Source organism: Manis javanica, chromosome 10 (assembly GCF_040802235.1).
Source record: "Manis javanica isolate MJ-LG chromosome 10, MJ_LKY, whole genome shotgun sequence".
NCBI lineage: Eukaryota > Metazoa > Chordata > Mammalia > Pholidota > Manidae > Manis > Manis javanica.
This window is the reverse complement of record NC_133165.1, coordinates 80,322,612-80,338,371: the sequence shown is the minus strand read 5'-3', so window position 1 is coordinate 80,338,371 and position 15,760 is coordinate 80,322,612. Positions and strand designations below refer to the sequence as shown.

Genomic DNA, 15,760 nt, shown 5'->3' with positions numbered 1-15,760 from the left:
TTTTCAATCACTCTGCCAACAGTGGGGTGACAGAGACGTGATGTAACTTGGCCAGTCTGCGCGACAAACCTCAGCAGAGGAGTAGTGAGTGGACTGGGTAAAGCGATAGCAGAGACACCTGTTCCAGTGGAGGCAGCAGGAACACACCTCTGCTCCCTCATTTGACACAAGGAGCAGCATGAGTGCAAGAGTGAAAACTGTGCAGACATGACAGAAGGGATAGTGAAAAAAAGCTTAGTTCAAGTTCACTGGGCAGTAATCGGCCCTAACAAAACAATAAACTTGTCCTGGCTTCAGACAATGGTTTATCCAGTGCTTCAGATGCAAAACTCTCCTTTGCTTCAAATACTGAAAGTAGGTTGTTTAATTGCCTACCTGAAAACTCATAGGTAGAAGGAGAGAGGATGAAAATGAATAACAGGTAGCCCTAGAAGAGTTAGAAAGTTTCATACACGGTCAGTGTCCTGAATATAGGGACAAGCACCACCTTTTGTTCAACCTGCACTGCCACAGGCAGGGCATCCTGAACTTCATTTTCCTGCTCCTCAGTTTCCTCCTTGGCAAAATGAGGATAGTTTTGTTCTTTGACTTTACCTAAGACTGATGTGAAAGATAAATAATGTATCATATATGGTGCCAAACACAGTGCATAATTCTAGGATAAATAGAGATTCAACAAAGAAAAATCGAAACAGAATTTAGATGACATCAAACCACTCTCAGTGTCTCTGAGGACACTGTCCCCACTGCCTCATGTGTTTTCACACTGTTGATTAGACTGCCACCAGTTCATTATTAACTTTATAAACTGGGTCACTGAGGACTATTTCGTTCATTCACATGTTCCCTGTGTCCCGGTAGAAGAAACATATAAAAGAAATGATGCTCTGATAGAATTTGCAGGGCAGCCTGCCTCCCTGCCCAGGAAGTTCAGATGCACTCTTTTGACAGAACTAGAGAGAAACATTCTCTGCACCTCTCTTTTATTCCTTTGAATTAGCAGAGTAACTGGGACATCTAGAATCGAACACACTGATAGACTTGGTGAGGGAAGAGGGGACTAAAACTGGGCTCATTCTATCAGGAGCTGTGAAAATCCAGGAGAGCTCTGTCAGTTGTCAGACTCGGCTGTGTGTGTGTGTGTGTGTGTGTGTGTGTGTGTGTGTGTGTGTGTGTGTGTCCGTGCTCACACGTGCACTTGTGTGGGGGTGAGACAGGTTAGAGATGGGGGCTGGTGAGAATGGGAGCAGAAGTGTCCACAAGCTGCTCACCCCACCTAACGCCCCTCACACTGTGGTTCCCTCAGGGGCCTGGGGACAGCCTGTCAGAAAGGGGGTGAGCATGTGATCGGCATGGCACATTTTTCTAAATAATCAAAACACAGGCAGAGGGTGAGTACAGCCAGGTTAAAATTCTAGAATTCAGTTCATTATTATTGATACTGCAGAAAAGTGTTCAGAGCCATTTCTGATAGGTTGTTATTCTGCAGGAATATGAAATTAGAAATGTCTGTCGTGGTCACTTTTGCCTTTTAAAGTGACAGTCACAGCTGAGAGTGGAGGAGGCCATAAGTACTTGAGAGGTAGAAAAACAAAAGCTGTTGGAAAAGGCATTGCCACCCAGTAATATCCACTAACGCCACAGATACCAAGTAATACCAACACTATAAATCACCTTGCAGGGAACCTCACTTTACTCTCCATTGGTTATTGAGGCCAATTTTGAAACATTTGGGAGAGGGCAGCATTTACTGTTTTTGAATCTCAACTATCCAGCCCATGGGCAGCCACTGTCCCACATGAAGGCTGAATGAGGTTGTTGCCAAACATGAATAAGGTCAAAGTGTCTCAAACACATTTTTTCATCATCAAACAGGGAGTTGATGAAAGAAAAACCTGAATCTCGATCACTTACTAGCCCCCCAGGGACAGTGAGCGTGGGCAGTCTTGCACAGGCTGTCATCAAGGCCTGCCTGTGAACATTAACTGGAAACTATATTTCTGGGAGGAAAGGGATAAATATTATCATTTCTTTTGTGAGATTGTTTCAAACTTTAATTGATCCAAAGTCAAAATAAATGAGTAGCTCTCGGCCTCCCAGGGAAATGTTCCCAATATAACAGAGAGAACCGGTGTTATTGGTGTACAGGCCGGAAGGCAGCAGTCTTTCAATAAAGATGTCACTGAGTTCACCACTTTACTCTCAATAGAGAAGAATTAAAGTTTTAATAAGAAAGCAGGGAATAATTTTAGATCCTGGAACCTGCAGGAGAGGGAGAGCTGGAGAGACAGTGTCAGCAGCCAGTATAAGCATTTGATCTCTTCTTCACTGGAAGGCAGGGAAGCAGGGAGGAATTAGGAGTGCAAATACAAGCCCAACCTGCCATTTAGTTTGGCCTGTCAGCTACTTCTGGCAGGAACATGGCAAGATCCTATCTGTGCAGGGAGCACTTCTCCAAGGAGGGGTTCTTCTGTTCTGATTTCATGTCTGTGAACCCTGAGCAACGTCCTCGTTCACCCAGTTTATGGTGACAGGCAACTGTGACAACTTTAATGGGAAGAGAAGAACCTAGAAAACTGAATGAACTTAGGAAAATAGGAATAGCTACCAATATAACAAAGAGTGATTGCCAAAGAAGAAACATAGGTTACTAACAAAGTTGCATTTCCACTGTTCTCTTGGGCTACCATGTCACTGAGTATGCACTAAAAAGGCATACTTTCTCCTACTGGTGGCCTGAGAGCTCCTTCAGGAGCAACTTGCTAATGGTCAGGTCTACAGTCTCTATTATTATGCTCCTCAAATAATAGATGCTTATTAAAAATTATTTGGATGAATAAATGTAGATTGCTCACTTGAGCAATAGGAAAGAGTAACCTAATGTATCTTTGGTTCTCTATTCAGAAAACACATTGGGAACAACTGGGACAATTGTTGGACCACTTAAGAAATTAAATTCTCAACTCATATAAAATGTGCAGTGTTTCCCTAGAAACCCTTGAATTATGGCAAATTTTCTCACTTAACAATAAATTATTCCCCCTAATAAAAAACAAAACATATTACAGGCTGATATATTTATTATTAATAGTGTATAACACCAGCGAGAATGCATTAACCAGATCTTATTTTACAGGATGGATACCTGAGAGCAGCTGCTTAAAATATGAATGTCGGTGAGGGTAAGTTCGGACACGAAGGTGAGGGGAATTTCCCCATCACCTATCTAATGGAATGTCTGAGGGAGTCTTAAAACTCCTGGGAAAGTCGATGTGGAATTTCAATGAGGAAGTCAGGGTGCTTTAAAAAGTATTCACAAAAATCGCTTCATATGTGCACACTTGTTTCTGGATGTTGCTTGGCAAGATGCATATTCAAAAAGTCAAAGAACAGAAGCAGCAGGGCTAGGGAGCTGGTTGCTAAAATTGTGGGGAGAAATGTTTTGAGGAGAGAGGCAGCAGAAATTGTTTCAAGAGGTCACTAACATATACCCCGGCACTGATTCTGACTGCTGCTCTGCAAAGAGAGGAGGATTGGTCAGGGGGCGCCGAGAGTAGACGCCACAGAGCCTCCCTCTGGGCCCTGCCCACACCATGGAGCCCCACTAGCCCCACTAGGACTCAGGCTGGCTGATGATCAGGTTCCAGAAATGAAAAGTTCCGCCTGAGCACTCCCCAAATCTGGTTTAGAAATACCTTCATTTGCCTGGATATATATGAAAAAAACAGATACATCTTTGCATTTTAAACGTTTAGTCTCCCTATTTAGAGATAATTTAAAGTACACACTTTTAAATGAATGTGCTGCTGTTAAAATTCAACATAAGAAGTTCAATGTGAAATACTAAGGAAATATTCATCCAAACCCATTGAATAGACAAAAGTAAGAAAGAAACATAATGCAAACTGTGGGCTTTGATGTCTCCATGTTGGTCCATCAGTTTAACAAATGCACTACTCTGGTGAGAGTGCTGACACTAGGGGTAGGCTGCACATGTGTGCACAGGAGGGATACGGGGAATATCTGTACATTACGCTCAATATTGCTGTGGTCCTAAAACTGCTCTAAAAATTGTAAAACACACAAAAATGCTAACTGATAGATATTGATTTTGAAAATGGAGCTTTTCAGTTTGGTATGCAAACATAGAAAGATGAGGAGGGGAGAAGAAAACTTCAAAAATGACTTAATTTCCTCCAGGATAAGGACAAATAAAATCTGTACCATGAAACAGTATTGCTGAGAAATGGTAAATTACACATATGATTTATGTTTTCTTTGGCTTTTATTTGACATTTTTGTAAATGTGCTTGCTAATCAGAGAATTACAAGCATAAGATACGTCTTAGATATTTCCTGTAGCTGCCTCCTCGTAAGATGTCAGAGGCACTGCTGTTAACAATTGGCCAGTAAGGAAAAGAAGGAAGTGTGTGTGAGCTGCCTGCCAGGCGTTTGCATCCAGGTTCCAGGGCCAGCTTCCTGCGACACTTCTCTCTTCAGGTGGAATCGCTCTTGACTTGGCACAAGGCAGTGATGAGGAATCACACAGCAATAACCACGTTCATCCTGCTGGGATTGACAGATGACCCAAAACTACAAGTCTTGCTCTTTGTATTTTTGTTTATCACCTACCTATTGAGTGTGGCTGGGAACCTCACCATTATCACCCTCACACTGTGGGATTCACATCTTAAAACTCCCATATATTTTTTTCTCCAAAATTTCTCTCTCTTTGAAGTCTCATTTACCACTGTCTGTATCTGCAGATTCCTGTATGCTCTGATATCTGGAGATAACCCCGTTAGCTATAATGCTTGTGCCACCCAGTTATTTTTTGTTGTCCTTTTTGCAACAACAGAATTTTTTCTAATTGCCGCCATGTCCTATGACCGCTACGTGGCCATCTGTAAGCCCCTGCATTACATGAGCATCATGAACAGCAGAGTCTGCACTACACTCGTTCTCTGCTGTTGGATTGCAGGCCTGTTACTCATCCTCCCACCCCTTGTCATGGGCCTCCAGCTGGAATTTTGTGATTCAAATGTGATTGATCATTTCGGCTGTGATGCATCTCCTATTTTACAGATAACCTGCTCAGACACAGCGTTAATAGAGAAAATTGTCTTGACTTTTGCTGTGCTGGCACTCATTATTACCTTGGTGTACGTTGTCCTCTCCTACACATACTAAGACCTCTCCTACACATACACCAAGACCATTCTCAGATTCCCTTCTGCCCAGCAAAGGAAGAAGGCCTTTTCCACCTGCTCCTCCCACACGGTTGTGGTTTCCATCAGTTATGGCAGCTGCATCTTCATCTACATCAAGCCCTCGGCAAAGGAAGGAGCAGCTATTAATAAAGTGGTGTCTGTGCTCACTACGTCCGTGGCGCCTTTGCTTAATCCATTTATTTATACACTTCTAAACAAACAAGTGAAAGATGCCTTCAAAGACACAGTAAAACAGATTGTATTTCTCACAAAGAAGTAAGAGACTATTCATGTTTTTGAGACTGAGTTAAATGAAATTTAAATATGAGTAATTCATGAGCAATATTCATGACATTGCCAAATAATGGTTTCTCCCTATTCTGTAAATTTATCAACACAATTTCCCACTAAAAACATTTTCCCTTATAATCCAAAACCCTAATTCAAGGTATTTACATCTCCTTCTAAGGTGATATTTGTCAGAATGGTTTCTTCAATAAATGCATGTTCCAGAGACAAGAATGAATGCCAAATGCTCAAACTCATTGAAAACAAATGTAAATAAATGAAGTTCAATCTATGGCTAATAGTCTTCTCATGATATGGAGTATAAATCCCCAGAGACTACTTCTCACTTTTTGGGAATACTTCAATATCTATCATTCATCTGTGCCAGAGCAATTCAAGATCCTTTACCAAATCTTAGAAAGTGATCTAAAAGAAAAACATGCACTCTAGAAGACTTCCTCCTTATAAAATATCCACTTTTTAAGAATAAGTAGAAGGTGTTAATGGAGCAACTTCAAAATCAGTGAAGATAACTATATACTTTCTTTCAAACCAATTTATCCACACAAAAAAGTGTTTCTATTGGCATTTCTGGAAATTATTCCAGTGAGTGCACTGCATGCTGAAATATGATGACAACAGAAGAAAGAGAACAGTATTTCCAAGCGCTGGATGCCTTCTGTTGGCATTGTCTTTGATGGTATTTAGACATTGCCTCAAGGAGAAGAAGCCGGAATGTAGAGGCAGGATACCTAAATCTTGATTTGATAAGTTCCCCAATATCCAGACCTACATTATCCCTTGATTTCAGAACAATGGTAGTTGGGGGCTGGGCAGAATGGGTGGCAGGGGTTAAGTATATAGTGGGTGGTCACTAGACTTTTGATGGTAATAAATTTGTACTGTATACGGAAGTTGAATTCTAATGTAAACTTAAACACATATAATGTTATTACCAATATTACATCGGTTAAAAAAAGAATGTTATGGATTAGCAGGATTGCCAAAACATCAAAAAAGATCATAATTCAAGAAGGACATTATAAGGGGCATTTCGTTGCTTAGTGTAAATTGACTATTGAAGATAAAATTTAGGTATAGTCTGAAAAAAATGATAGAGAAGAGGGAGAGATGTGGAAAAAAGAATAATTGTCATAAAAGGATCTTGGACTCAATGATTGGAATTCGTTCTAGTAAGTGGTAAAAACAGTCTTTTTATTCTTTTCATGTTCTGTAATTGTGAAAGTAAAGTTTTGTGCTCTCACAGTACATAAATAGTGCCTATGTTTATTAAACATAACTGAGTTGTTCAAATGTACCATTTATCTTTTTCATATTTGCAATTTTTCCTACAAAGTAATGGCCATACTAGGAGTAAAAACTTCTGTTATACTTCAAAAATATTCAGGAAGGATAGGACTTTCATCTCCAAGGCCTTTCTTCTTAGTTTATTCAAAATTTCTTAAAATACCCACAAAAATCCAAAATTCTCTAGCTTCTCTTCTGGTATTTTAAGCATGCATCTATTGGATGGATGGGTGTTCTTAGTAGTTGTGTTGATCACTCCACCCGAGTTGTGAATCCTTAGCAAGAAGAGCTTGTCTGTCTACGAATCTCATTCTTTGTTTTGGATGATGATGGAGAAAGTTAAAAATATTATAAAGGTTCAAAATAATAATATCCTGCCTACTTCATGAACCAAGTGTATGTCAACTGGACCAATAACAGAAATTCAGTTGATTGATGAAAGATAATCTTCAACATTTGTTTTACATGATTAGATATTGTCCTTTTGTTCATCTACTTGGCAAGAGGGAATGCAAAAAGGGGGCTTCGTGTCAGGTGTTTGGAGCTGGAATTAGTGCACTGAATACCTTGAGTCACTCTTGGACTCCAGTTCATAAACATGACTCATATATTACTGAAACTGATCAAGGCTTTTCACTTTGCCCAATTTGAACAAATGAAAATATTCAGAATTTCATGGAATTTAATTTTATGTGTAGGTGTAAGAGATTTCACATGGAAGGGGCGAAGTTCTAACCCACCCCACCCTATCTCAGCTCTTCCTCCTAGATCCCCTGTTTCTGTCACTCAGTGTTATCAGTTTCTTCCACCAAAAAGTTACTCTTACATCTCATCTTCCCGTCATGGTTTTAATATAAAATTTTATCTTTAAATCAGATTATCTTGACACCTGCTTAATAATATTCTATTTCTAATTTCTTCCCCATATCATTTATCCAAGGCAATATCAAAATTTATATCATGCTAAACGCTATTTTAATTGGTTCACTATTGTTTAAAATTACAGAAACTTATAGTTTTTACATTTGAAATTCATCCTTTTAGCAGTCAGGGGTTTCTAAAATCTGTGTTCAGCCTCATTAATCCAAACACTTCGTGCAATTCCTTGACGTTAACCGTAATCCAAAAACTAAGCTTTTCCACGTGACAGTCACTCACTCGAAATTTCCTTCATTGTTCCCTATGCAAACTCTACTTATACCCTATTCAAATGTACGCCATTTTTCAAAGTCCCTCTCAAATCTATTCTTCATTTCCCTCCCCTCATCTTCCCTGCCCAAAATGATTTTTTTTTCTATTTCTATAAATCCTTTTAGGTATTATTTTAATTTCACATATTATGTCATTTTCCCACAAGATTTGAATATGTTTATGTTCTATGTACATAATTTTTTCTCTACGATTCTCCAAGGTCAAATATTTTTGACAAAGGAACCATTTAAAAATGTTCTTCATAATACATACCACTTTATCATCTCTATATTAGTTTTCAATTGTGGAAACTGATTCGACTGCATGACCTGAACTATTTTTATAAGAAGTCTCATGTAGCCCAATAACATATGATTATGGAAGCATTTAATATTTATAAATTATTTCCTTAATATACTCCTTAACTTTTCTCCAATAATTCTAATGAAACCACATTCTCCCTTCCTAATTAGGTGTCATCTAATTTGGTATCACCTAGACCTCATGCTACAATTGTTCACACTATTTCTCCTGCTTCCATCCAAGACCTAACACCATTCTTTCATTTACTCATTCAGCAATTACTGAGTAAACATTATATACCAGGTACTGTTTTATCAACAGATAGGACAAGATTTCAGGTCTTACAGAGATTGTATTTCAGTATTAGAAAGAAAAAGGGTGCTTATATGAAAGCAGGACCTCCTAAATTCATCCCTTCCCTTAGTTTTTGAACCCTTAAGTACAGGCCTTGTTAACAAATAAAAACAAATATATTAACATTATGAGGTATGTCCAAGGAACAACAAAACCAACTAGAAGACCTCCCAGTGGCCAAAGCTGGGACGATTTTGGTAACAAAATAAATGGAATAGTATTAGATTACAATCCAAAGTGTAAAATAAATATCTACGAATCCATACTGATAAAAATAAATGACTGAATAAGTTAAGGAGAAGAGAAGAATCTCCTATTGCAGAAGAATTCAAAATAACTTATAAAGATACTCCATCCTAAAGGAAGGGAAGGCTTTACAGTGGAGAAACTGACAAACATTCTCTCAGTGATCCAGGTCAATAACAATCATAAGTCAGGTTGATGGCATGTATCCCTGACATGATGTGATAAAGGTGCCACGTTCCCTCTGTGATCTTCCCAATAGCATCAGGCCACTTCCAACAGTGGGACATCCTGTGAAGTACCTGACCCGTAACTCCTCAAAACTGTCAAGGTCTCAGATACAAGGCAAGTGTGCCAAACTGCCACAGCCAAGAGAAGCCTAAGGACGTGTGACAACTAGACGTAGCACAGTGTTCTGGCTGCATCCTGGAGTAGAAAAAGATATTAGATGAAAACTAAGGAAGTCTGAATAAACTATGGGCTTTATTTAATAGGAAGGTATCGCTATTGGCCCATTAATAGTAACAAATGCATCATGCTAACAAAAGATGTTAAGAGAGGAAACTTGGCATGTGATGTATGGGGACAATATATTTATTCTATCTACTTAATTTTTCTGTAAATCTAAAATGATTCTTTAAAGAAATAAGGTCAATGAAAAAATAAACACAATCCTCAAGTTAAATGACAGCTATTTTCTCCATACTGAGAGAAGTATATGGCTTCTTAAATAATGGATGAGAAAGAAAATGTAAATATCTCCTTTGCAGGCTGCTGAGTGCAGGGATGCCATTCAACCACACTCTTCCTTCTCTCTGGTTCTTTGCCTTAGCCTGCTGATGACCCATGTTTGATGCTCCCATTGCAACTTTCTTAACAATCTCTCTGGAGTGTCTCTTAAACATCTATTTAACTTTTGTTCTTGAAGATGACAACAAAAGCCTTTACTAGCCCCTCAGAACCAGGACCCCCAGGGAATGTATTGTTTGTCAGCACAATTGATCCCAAAGTGGCTGCTCTAAAGATGGGAGAAAAACTTTATTACTTTAAATATTAGAAACCTCCAAAAAACGAATGTGTCTCTTGCTCAAGTAATAGCTTCTCCTACAATTAGAAAGAGCCCAAGAAATTCTCTGGTCTTCAAAGCACGTTTTGTTCAAAATTTGATAAATACTGAATGTCTGCCCAACATTTGCTAAGCAGTATTGAAAATACAACAAAGTAAATCTGCCCCAGAAAAACGATACAATATATAACATACACGACCATGAAAAGTTACTACAATAAATTGTATAAGGCTGTACGTATTGATGTGCCAATAAGTGGCACAGATTATGTGTGCCATCAGTATATACAGGAGAGCTCTATGGTCATGTGAAATAGTAATAGTGTTCATGCAGCTTATTATATGCCATGCATTGTTTTAAATAATATGCCTGGAAATTATAGAATCTATGAAAAACCATAAATTGCTATTATTACCCATATATTGTTATTAGTAATTAATAATAATATACTGCCATTTTCAGTCTTGTATTGCAAAGGAGACTGAGGCATGGGACCTAAGAAACACAATTAACAGATAAAAGCCTAAATTTGAACCCAAGTTTTAAGTAATCTGGGTCAAGAGTCCATGCATCTGACCAGAACACAATACTGCTTCCTACTTAGCAGGCCCTGTAAGGAGATGAACTCTCCTCAGACCCAGAAAAGATTTAGAAAGGTGAAAAAGTAAGCAAAGAGCACTTCTTACAAGAAAAACAGATAAAAAAAATTCAATGAAACTGTGCTTCAAACTCTTTGAGTAAGTCTTTCTACCCTAGCAAAATAGGTAAGATATAACAACTAAAAATGATATTTACTAACTGATTAATATATGATTGCATACCAACCATACTTCAATAAAAAATTATATGCCTACAAATTGGACAACTTATCAAAAATGAATCATAAACTACAATATCTAAAAAGACCAACTGGAGATTGAATCAGTAACCAAAAACCTCCCAACAAACAATATGTGAGGATCACCCATCTTCAGTAGTTAATTCTACAAACATTTAAAGATGAATTAATGGCATTCCTTCTCAAACTATTCCAGAAATAGAAGAAGAGTAAACACTGCAATCACAGTTCTTGAGAACAGTATTACCCTGATACTATAACCAGGCAGAGACACTACAAGAAAAAAAATGTTTCATTCTGGTTCTGATTTGCATTTCCCTGATAAGCATGAATGAAAAAATTCTCAACAAATACAAGCAAGCCTTATTTAAAAACACATGAAAGGAATCAGGAATCGTATACCATGGCCCAGCAGAATTTATGCACTCAATCCAAGGATGGTTCAACATATATAAATCAATCAATAAAATAGGCCACATTGAAAGAATGAAAGAAAAAATCATATCCTCTAATAGAGGAATAAAAGTCATTTGACAAAATTCAACACCCATTCATGATTTTAAAAAACTCAACAAAATGGACGTAGAATTGTGTCATAACATAATGAAGGCCATATATGGCAATGTCATAGTGAATTCTAATGAAGTAATAAAAATGCAAGCCTTCCCTCTAAGGGCCTAAACCCTGTATGGGACCACAAAAGACTCCAAGTAAACAAAGCAACCCTGAGAGAGGAACAAAGTAGAGGCATCACATGTCCTAATTTCAAACTACAAATCTATAGTCATCAAACAGCACAGTATTGGCATACAAAACAGACACACAGGAAAATAAACTTGCATAGAGAGCCCATGCACATGTGGTCCATTAACTAACAATAAAGGAACCAAGAATATATAATCAAGAAAGGATAATCTCTTCAATGGTGTTGAGAAAACTAAATGGTGTTGGACAAACTTCAATGGTGTTGGACATTTCTTTGGAGAAATGTCCATTCAGGCTCTCTACTATTCTCTCAATCAAATGTTTTTTTCTATTGAGTTGTATGAGCTCCTTACATACTTTGGATATTGACCACTTATCAGATGTATGATTTGCAAATTTTTCTTCAATTCTGTGAGTTGTTTCATTGTGGTTCTGATTTGAATTTCCCTGATGATTTATGATGTTGATCATCTTTTCATATACCTGTGAGCCATGTGGAAGTCTTCTTTTAAAAATGTTTGTGTAGTTCATCTCTCCATTTTTTAATCAGTTTTATTTTTTTGTCATTGTTATTGAGTTGTATGAGTTTCTTATATATTTTGGAATTTTTGAGAATCATCCATACTGTTTATCTGGTATGGTTTATCTGGTGTGGTTTCCAAAAATGTTCTCCTGTTCAGTAGGTTGCCTTTTCAATTTGTTGATGTTTTCCTTTTATGCAAAATTTTCATAGTTTGATGTCATATCAATAAGTCTCACTTAATGATTTTTGCTTTTGTCACTGGCTTTTGTGTCATATCAAAAATATTATTCCCAAGACTAATGTAAAGGAGTTTTTTCCCTATATTGTCTTGTAGGTGTTTTATATTTGCAAGTCTTCTGTTTAAGTCTTTAATCCACTGCCAGTTAATTTACATGAGCTGTGCAAGTCAGGATCCACTCCACTTTTCTGTATGTGGTCATTCAGTTTCCCAACACCATTACTGAAAAGACTCCTTTCCCACTGAGTGTTCTTGACTCCCTTGTCAAATGATGTATATGGAGGCTTATTTCTGGGCTGTATATTCTATTCCATTGATCTGTGTGTCTGTTTTATGCCAGGACCATAGTGTTTTAACTGTAGCTTTGTAGAATAGTTTGAAATTCAGAAATATGATACCTCCAACTTTGTTCTTTTTTCTGATGATTGCTTTTGCTGCTTCATAGAAAATCATTATGGTTTAATATTGAAATATTTCATTTTTATTAAATATTAGTAAATACTAACAAATATCATTATTAAATAGTAAATGTTTAATAGTAAAACTTTTATTAAATATTTAAAAAACTGATAAATATCAAGCAAAAATAATTTGAAAAAAGGACCTAATTAAAAAAATACAATGTATGAAGTATATGAAAAATATGAAGGCTGTTCAAAAAAATATAAATTTCTTTGTGACATGTAACATGAGATTCTATGTAAAGAAAACACGATAAACATAAATAAAAATGAAAAAATAAGTGGTAAAATATTTGTAACATACATAACAATTAAGTTGTTAATATATAAGAAGTAATAAAAATTAATGCTTAGTTCTAGAAAATATTGTAAGAGGAAAAAGATATTTGTACAAAACATATTCTCCATCATAGCTGAAGGTCGATTTAAAAAGTAACATAAATTTATAATAAAAATTATAGAATCATAATAAGCCTGAGGTAGTCATTTTTTTATAATAGTGAATATATTTTAAGAAAGCACAAAGTTTTAATGTTAGGATTGATTTAAAATTATAATGGAGCACACCAAAATAAATGTCACATATTCCCCAACTGATTATATAAATTGATAAGTGTAAGATGAAAAGAATTTTTAGTTTTTGAAACAACCCATAAAGGATATTTCATATTTGTGAATATACCCATTAATATGAATATATTTACATAGGAAATTTAAGGAAGGGCATAATAGAGACAGTAACGGTAGTTTTTACCTTGAAGATTAATTTTTCTATTTTTGTTATGTTAATTTGTTTAAATAAGAATTACTTTAATTAAAAATATGTTATCAAAGGAGAAAAGGGCTAACTGTATTTTCTTACACCTATTAGCAGCTACAGAGGTTATTGAAAAGGAGGAAAAAGTATTCTTGCTCTTTTTCATTAGATTTTTATTTTGTGTAAAGTCCTTCGTTGAATGTCATTGTGGAATCTTCAATTCTCTGAAGACACCATCCCCACTGGTGCCTGTTCCAGGATCTTTGCCAAAAGATTACTCAAAACATTGATAAATAACATCGGATCATAATTCACCTGGGACTTCTGTCCACATACAAGCCTATGCAAACCTTTACTCATCCTTCTAACCCTCAGGATGTTCATGGACAAATACCTGACTTCAATCAATGTCTGTGGTCTTTGAGAGACTTAGAAAATTATCTTCTTTAAGAAACAAGTTTGATACATTTTACAAAAGTAGAGAAATATGAATAGTTAATTAAATTATTAAAGAAACAAGAGTTTAAAATTTTGAATTGATTGGAGATTTTGATAGGGCTGGATTTGTATATCAACAAATAGTAGGTCACCTAAAAATAGGTGAAATGAAGGGCTTCTAGAAGCAACCTTGAATTGGAAATCATCTGCTGACGTAATTTACATTCCTGCACTCTCTAAAATGTTCAGTTTTCTAAAAGACAAAAGAAGTAAACATATAGTGTCAAACAGTAGGGTCAATTTATTTTCAAGATATTTGGAAGTGAGGACAAGGCTTAAAATTTCCAGGGTTGTGTAAGCCACAGTTGTGTTAAGACTGAAGGAAAGAGAGGTAGGTGATCCCTATATGTTTTCTTTTCCATATCTCAAGTCTATTAGTCTATTTAATTATTTTAATTGCTTAATCTATTGTAACTATTCATTTAATTTATTGTTAGCTGTGTGATGCTTACATTCTTGGGAATGCCTGGCTCATCCTAAAAGAACAAACCAGGGTCATCCCCGCATCTCTTTGCCAAAACCTGTAAACTCTTGGAGATTTACTAGGGGAAATGGGCAGATAGTGAGTACAGAGTATCTCCCACTTCTGAAGAAAAGGACTACTTTAAAACAATTAAGTGAAACCCTCATATAGCCAATTAATTAGAATTTATATAGCAAATGATGTGGAGTTTTTTCAATTTACTTAAGGCCTTAAACAAGCATTGCTGAACAAAATCATTTAGCAGGTATTAATGTAGTTAGTTGGTGTTAGCTGAAGAACAACCACTGAGAACTTGATGGTCGAAATTCATAATTTAAGAGTTTGAATCTCTGGTGTTAATATATTTTTGGGAGGTGTGCTAAGGAAGCAGGAATGGAATCCATAAAAGGAAAACTATTTCTTTGCCAAACACAGGAATAAGTCAATTAAAACTTTTTTTTGCCTTCATGCAGGTATTATATATGTAATGAGTATATAGTCAGGTCATGATGTGACTTAGGAGCCACTCTGAACATTTCCACCACCAAAAGTAAAAGCCAATGAGAATCCTCTAAATTAGAGTCAGGGACATGGCAAAAGTAAGAGGTGTCAGAATAGTTTTAAAAGTGAGTCCACATAATGAATAATATAATTTGATCTAGGTCTGAGGGTAAATAGTACCTTGAATTAACTCTATATCTCAGTCTCCTACAGTCTGTGGTTATCACATTAAGCAAGATCTTTAAAATCCTGTTTTCAACAATGTTTTTAGATCCTCTATTAGGTATAGTGTGTTACAGAAAAATACAAAAATGTTCTTTATGTGCCTTGGGAGTTTTGGAAGGACTTCTTTTAATAGTTCAAGTATAGAAATCAAGAATGAATAAGAAAGTGCCATTCAGAATCAGCAAATAGATGGAGTAAGGGGGAGGGAAAAAAAACATAAATCATTAGACGAAATCTTTTTCGACACAGGTAGTCCATGTAGTATGACTCATGTAGTCGAGCAGAGTCTTTGGCTTCATTGGAAGAGGATCTAGAAACATCTTGTGTATCAGACACACATCATGAGTCTTTAATTTATTACAGTAAAAAATGGTTAGAAGCAGATAGTGAAACTGAGTAAAATTTTTTTTAATGATATGGGAAATAGTCTTAGGGGAACAAATGTGCTATGAACCAATCTATTCCAAAGTGCAAATTAAATTGTGAGTGCACATTTAAAATCTATTCTATAAGAATATGTTTTGCTAGGACAATATTATTAACAGGATTCATGAAATGTTAATTTAAAATAAAAATACAGATCATGA

At 36.3% G+C, this 15,760-nt stretch overlaps 1 pseudogene; it reads left to right on the top strand.

Annotated features, from left to right (window-relative positions):
- The first annotated feature begins 4,533 nt into the window (after nucleotides 1–4,533).
- On the top strand, nucleotides 4,534–5,490 carry LOC108401504 (olfactory receptor 6C2-like; annotated as a pseudogene).
- The last annotated feature ends 10,270 nt before the right edge of the window (nucleotides 5,491–15,760 follow it).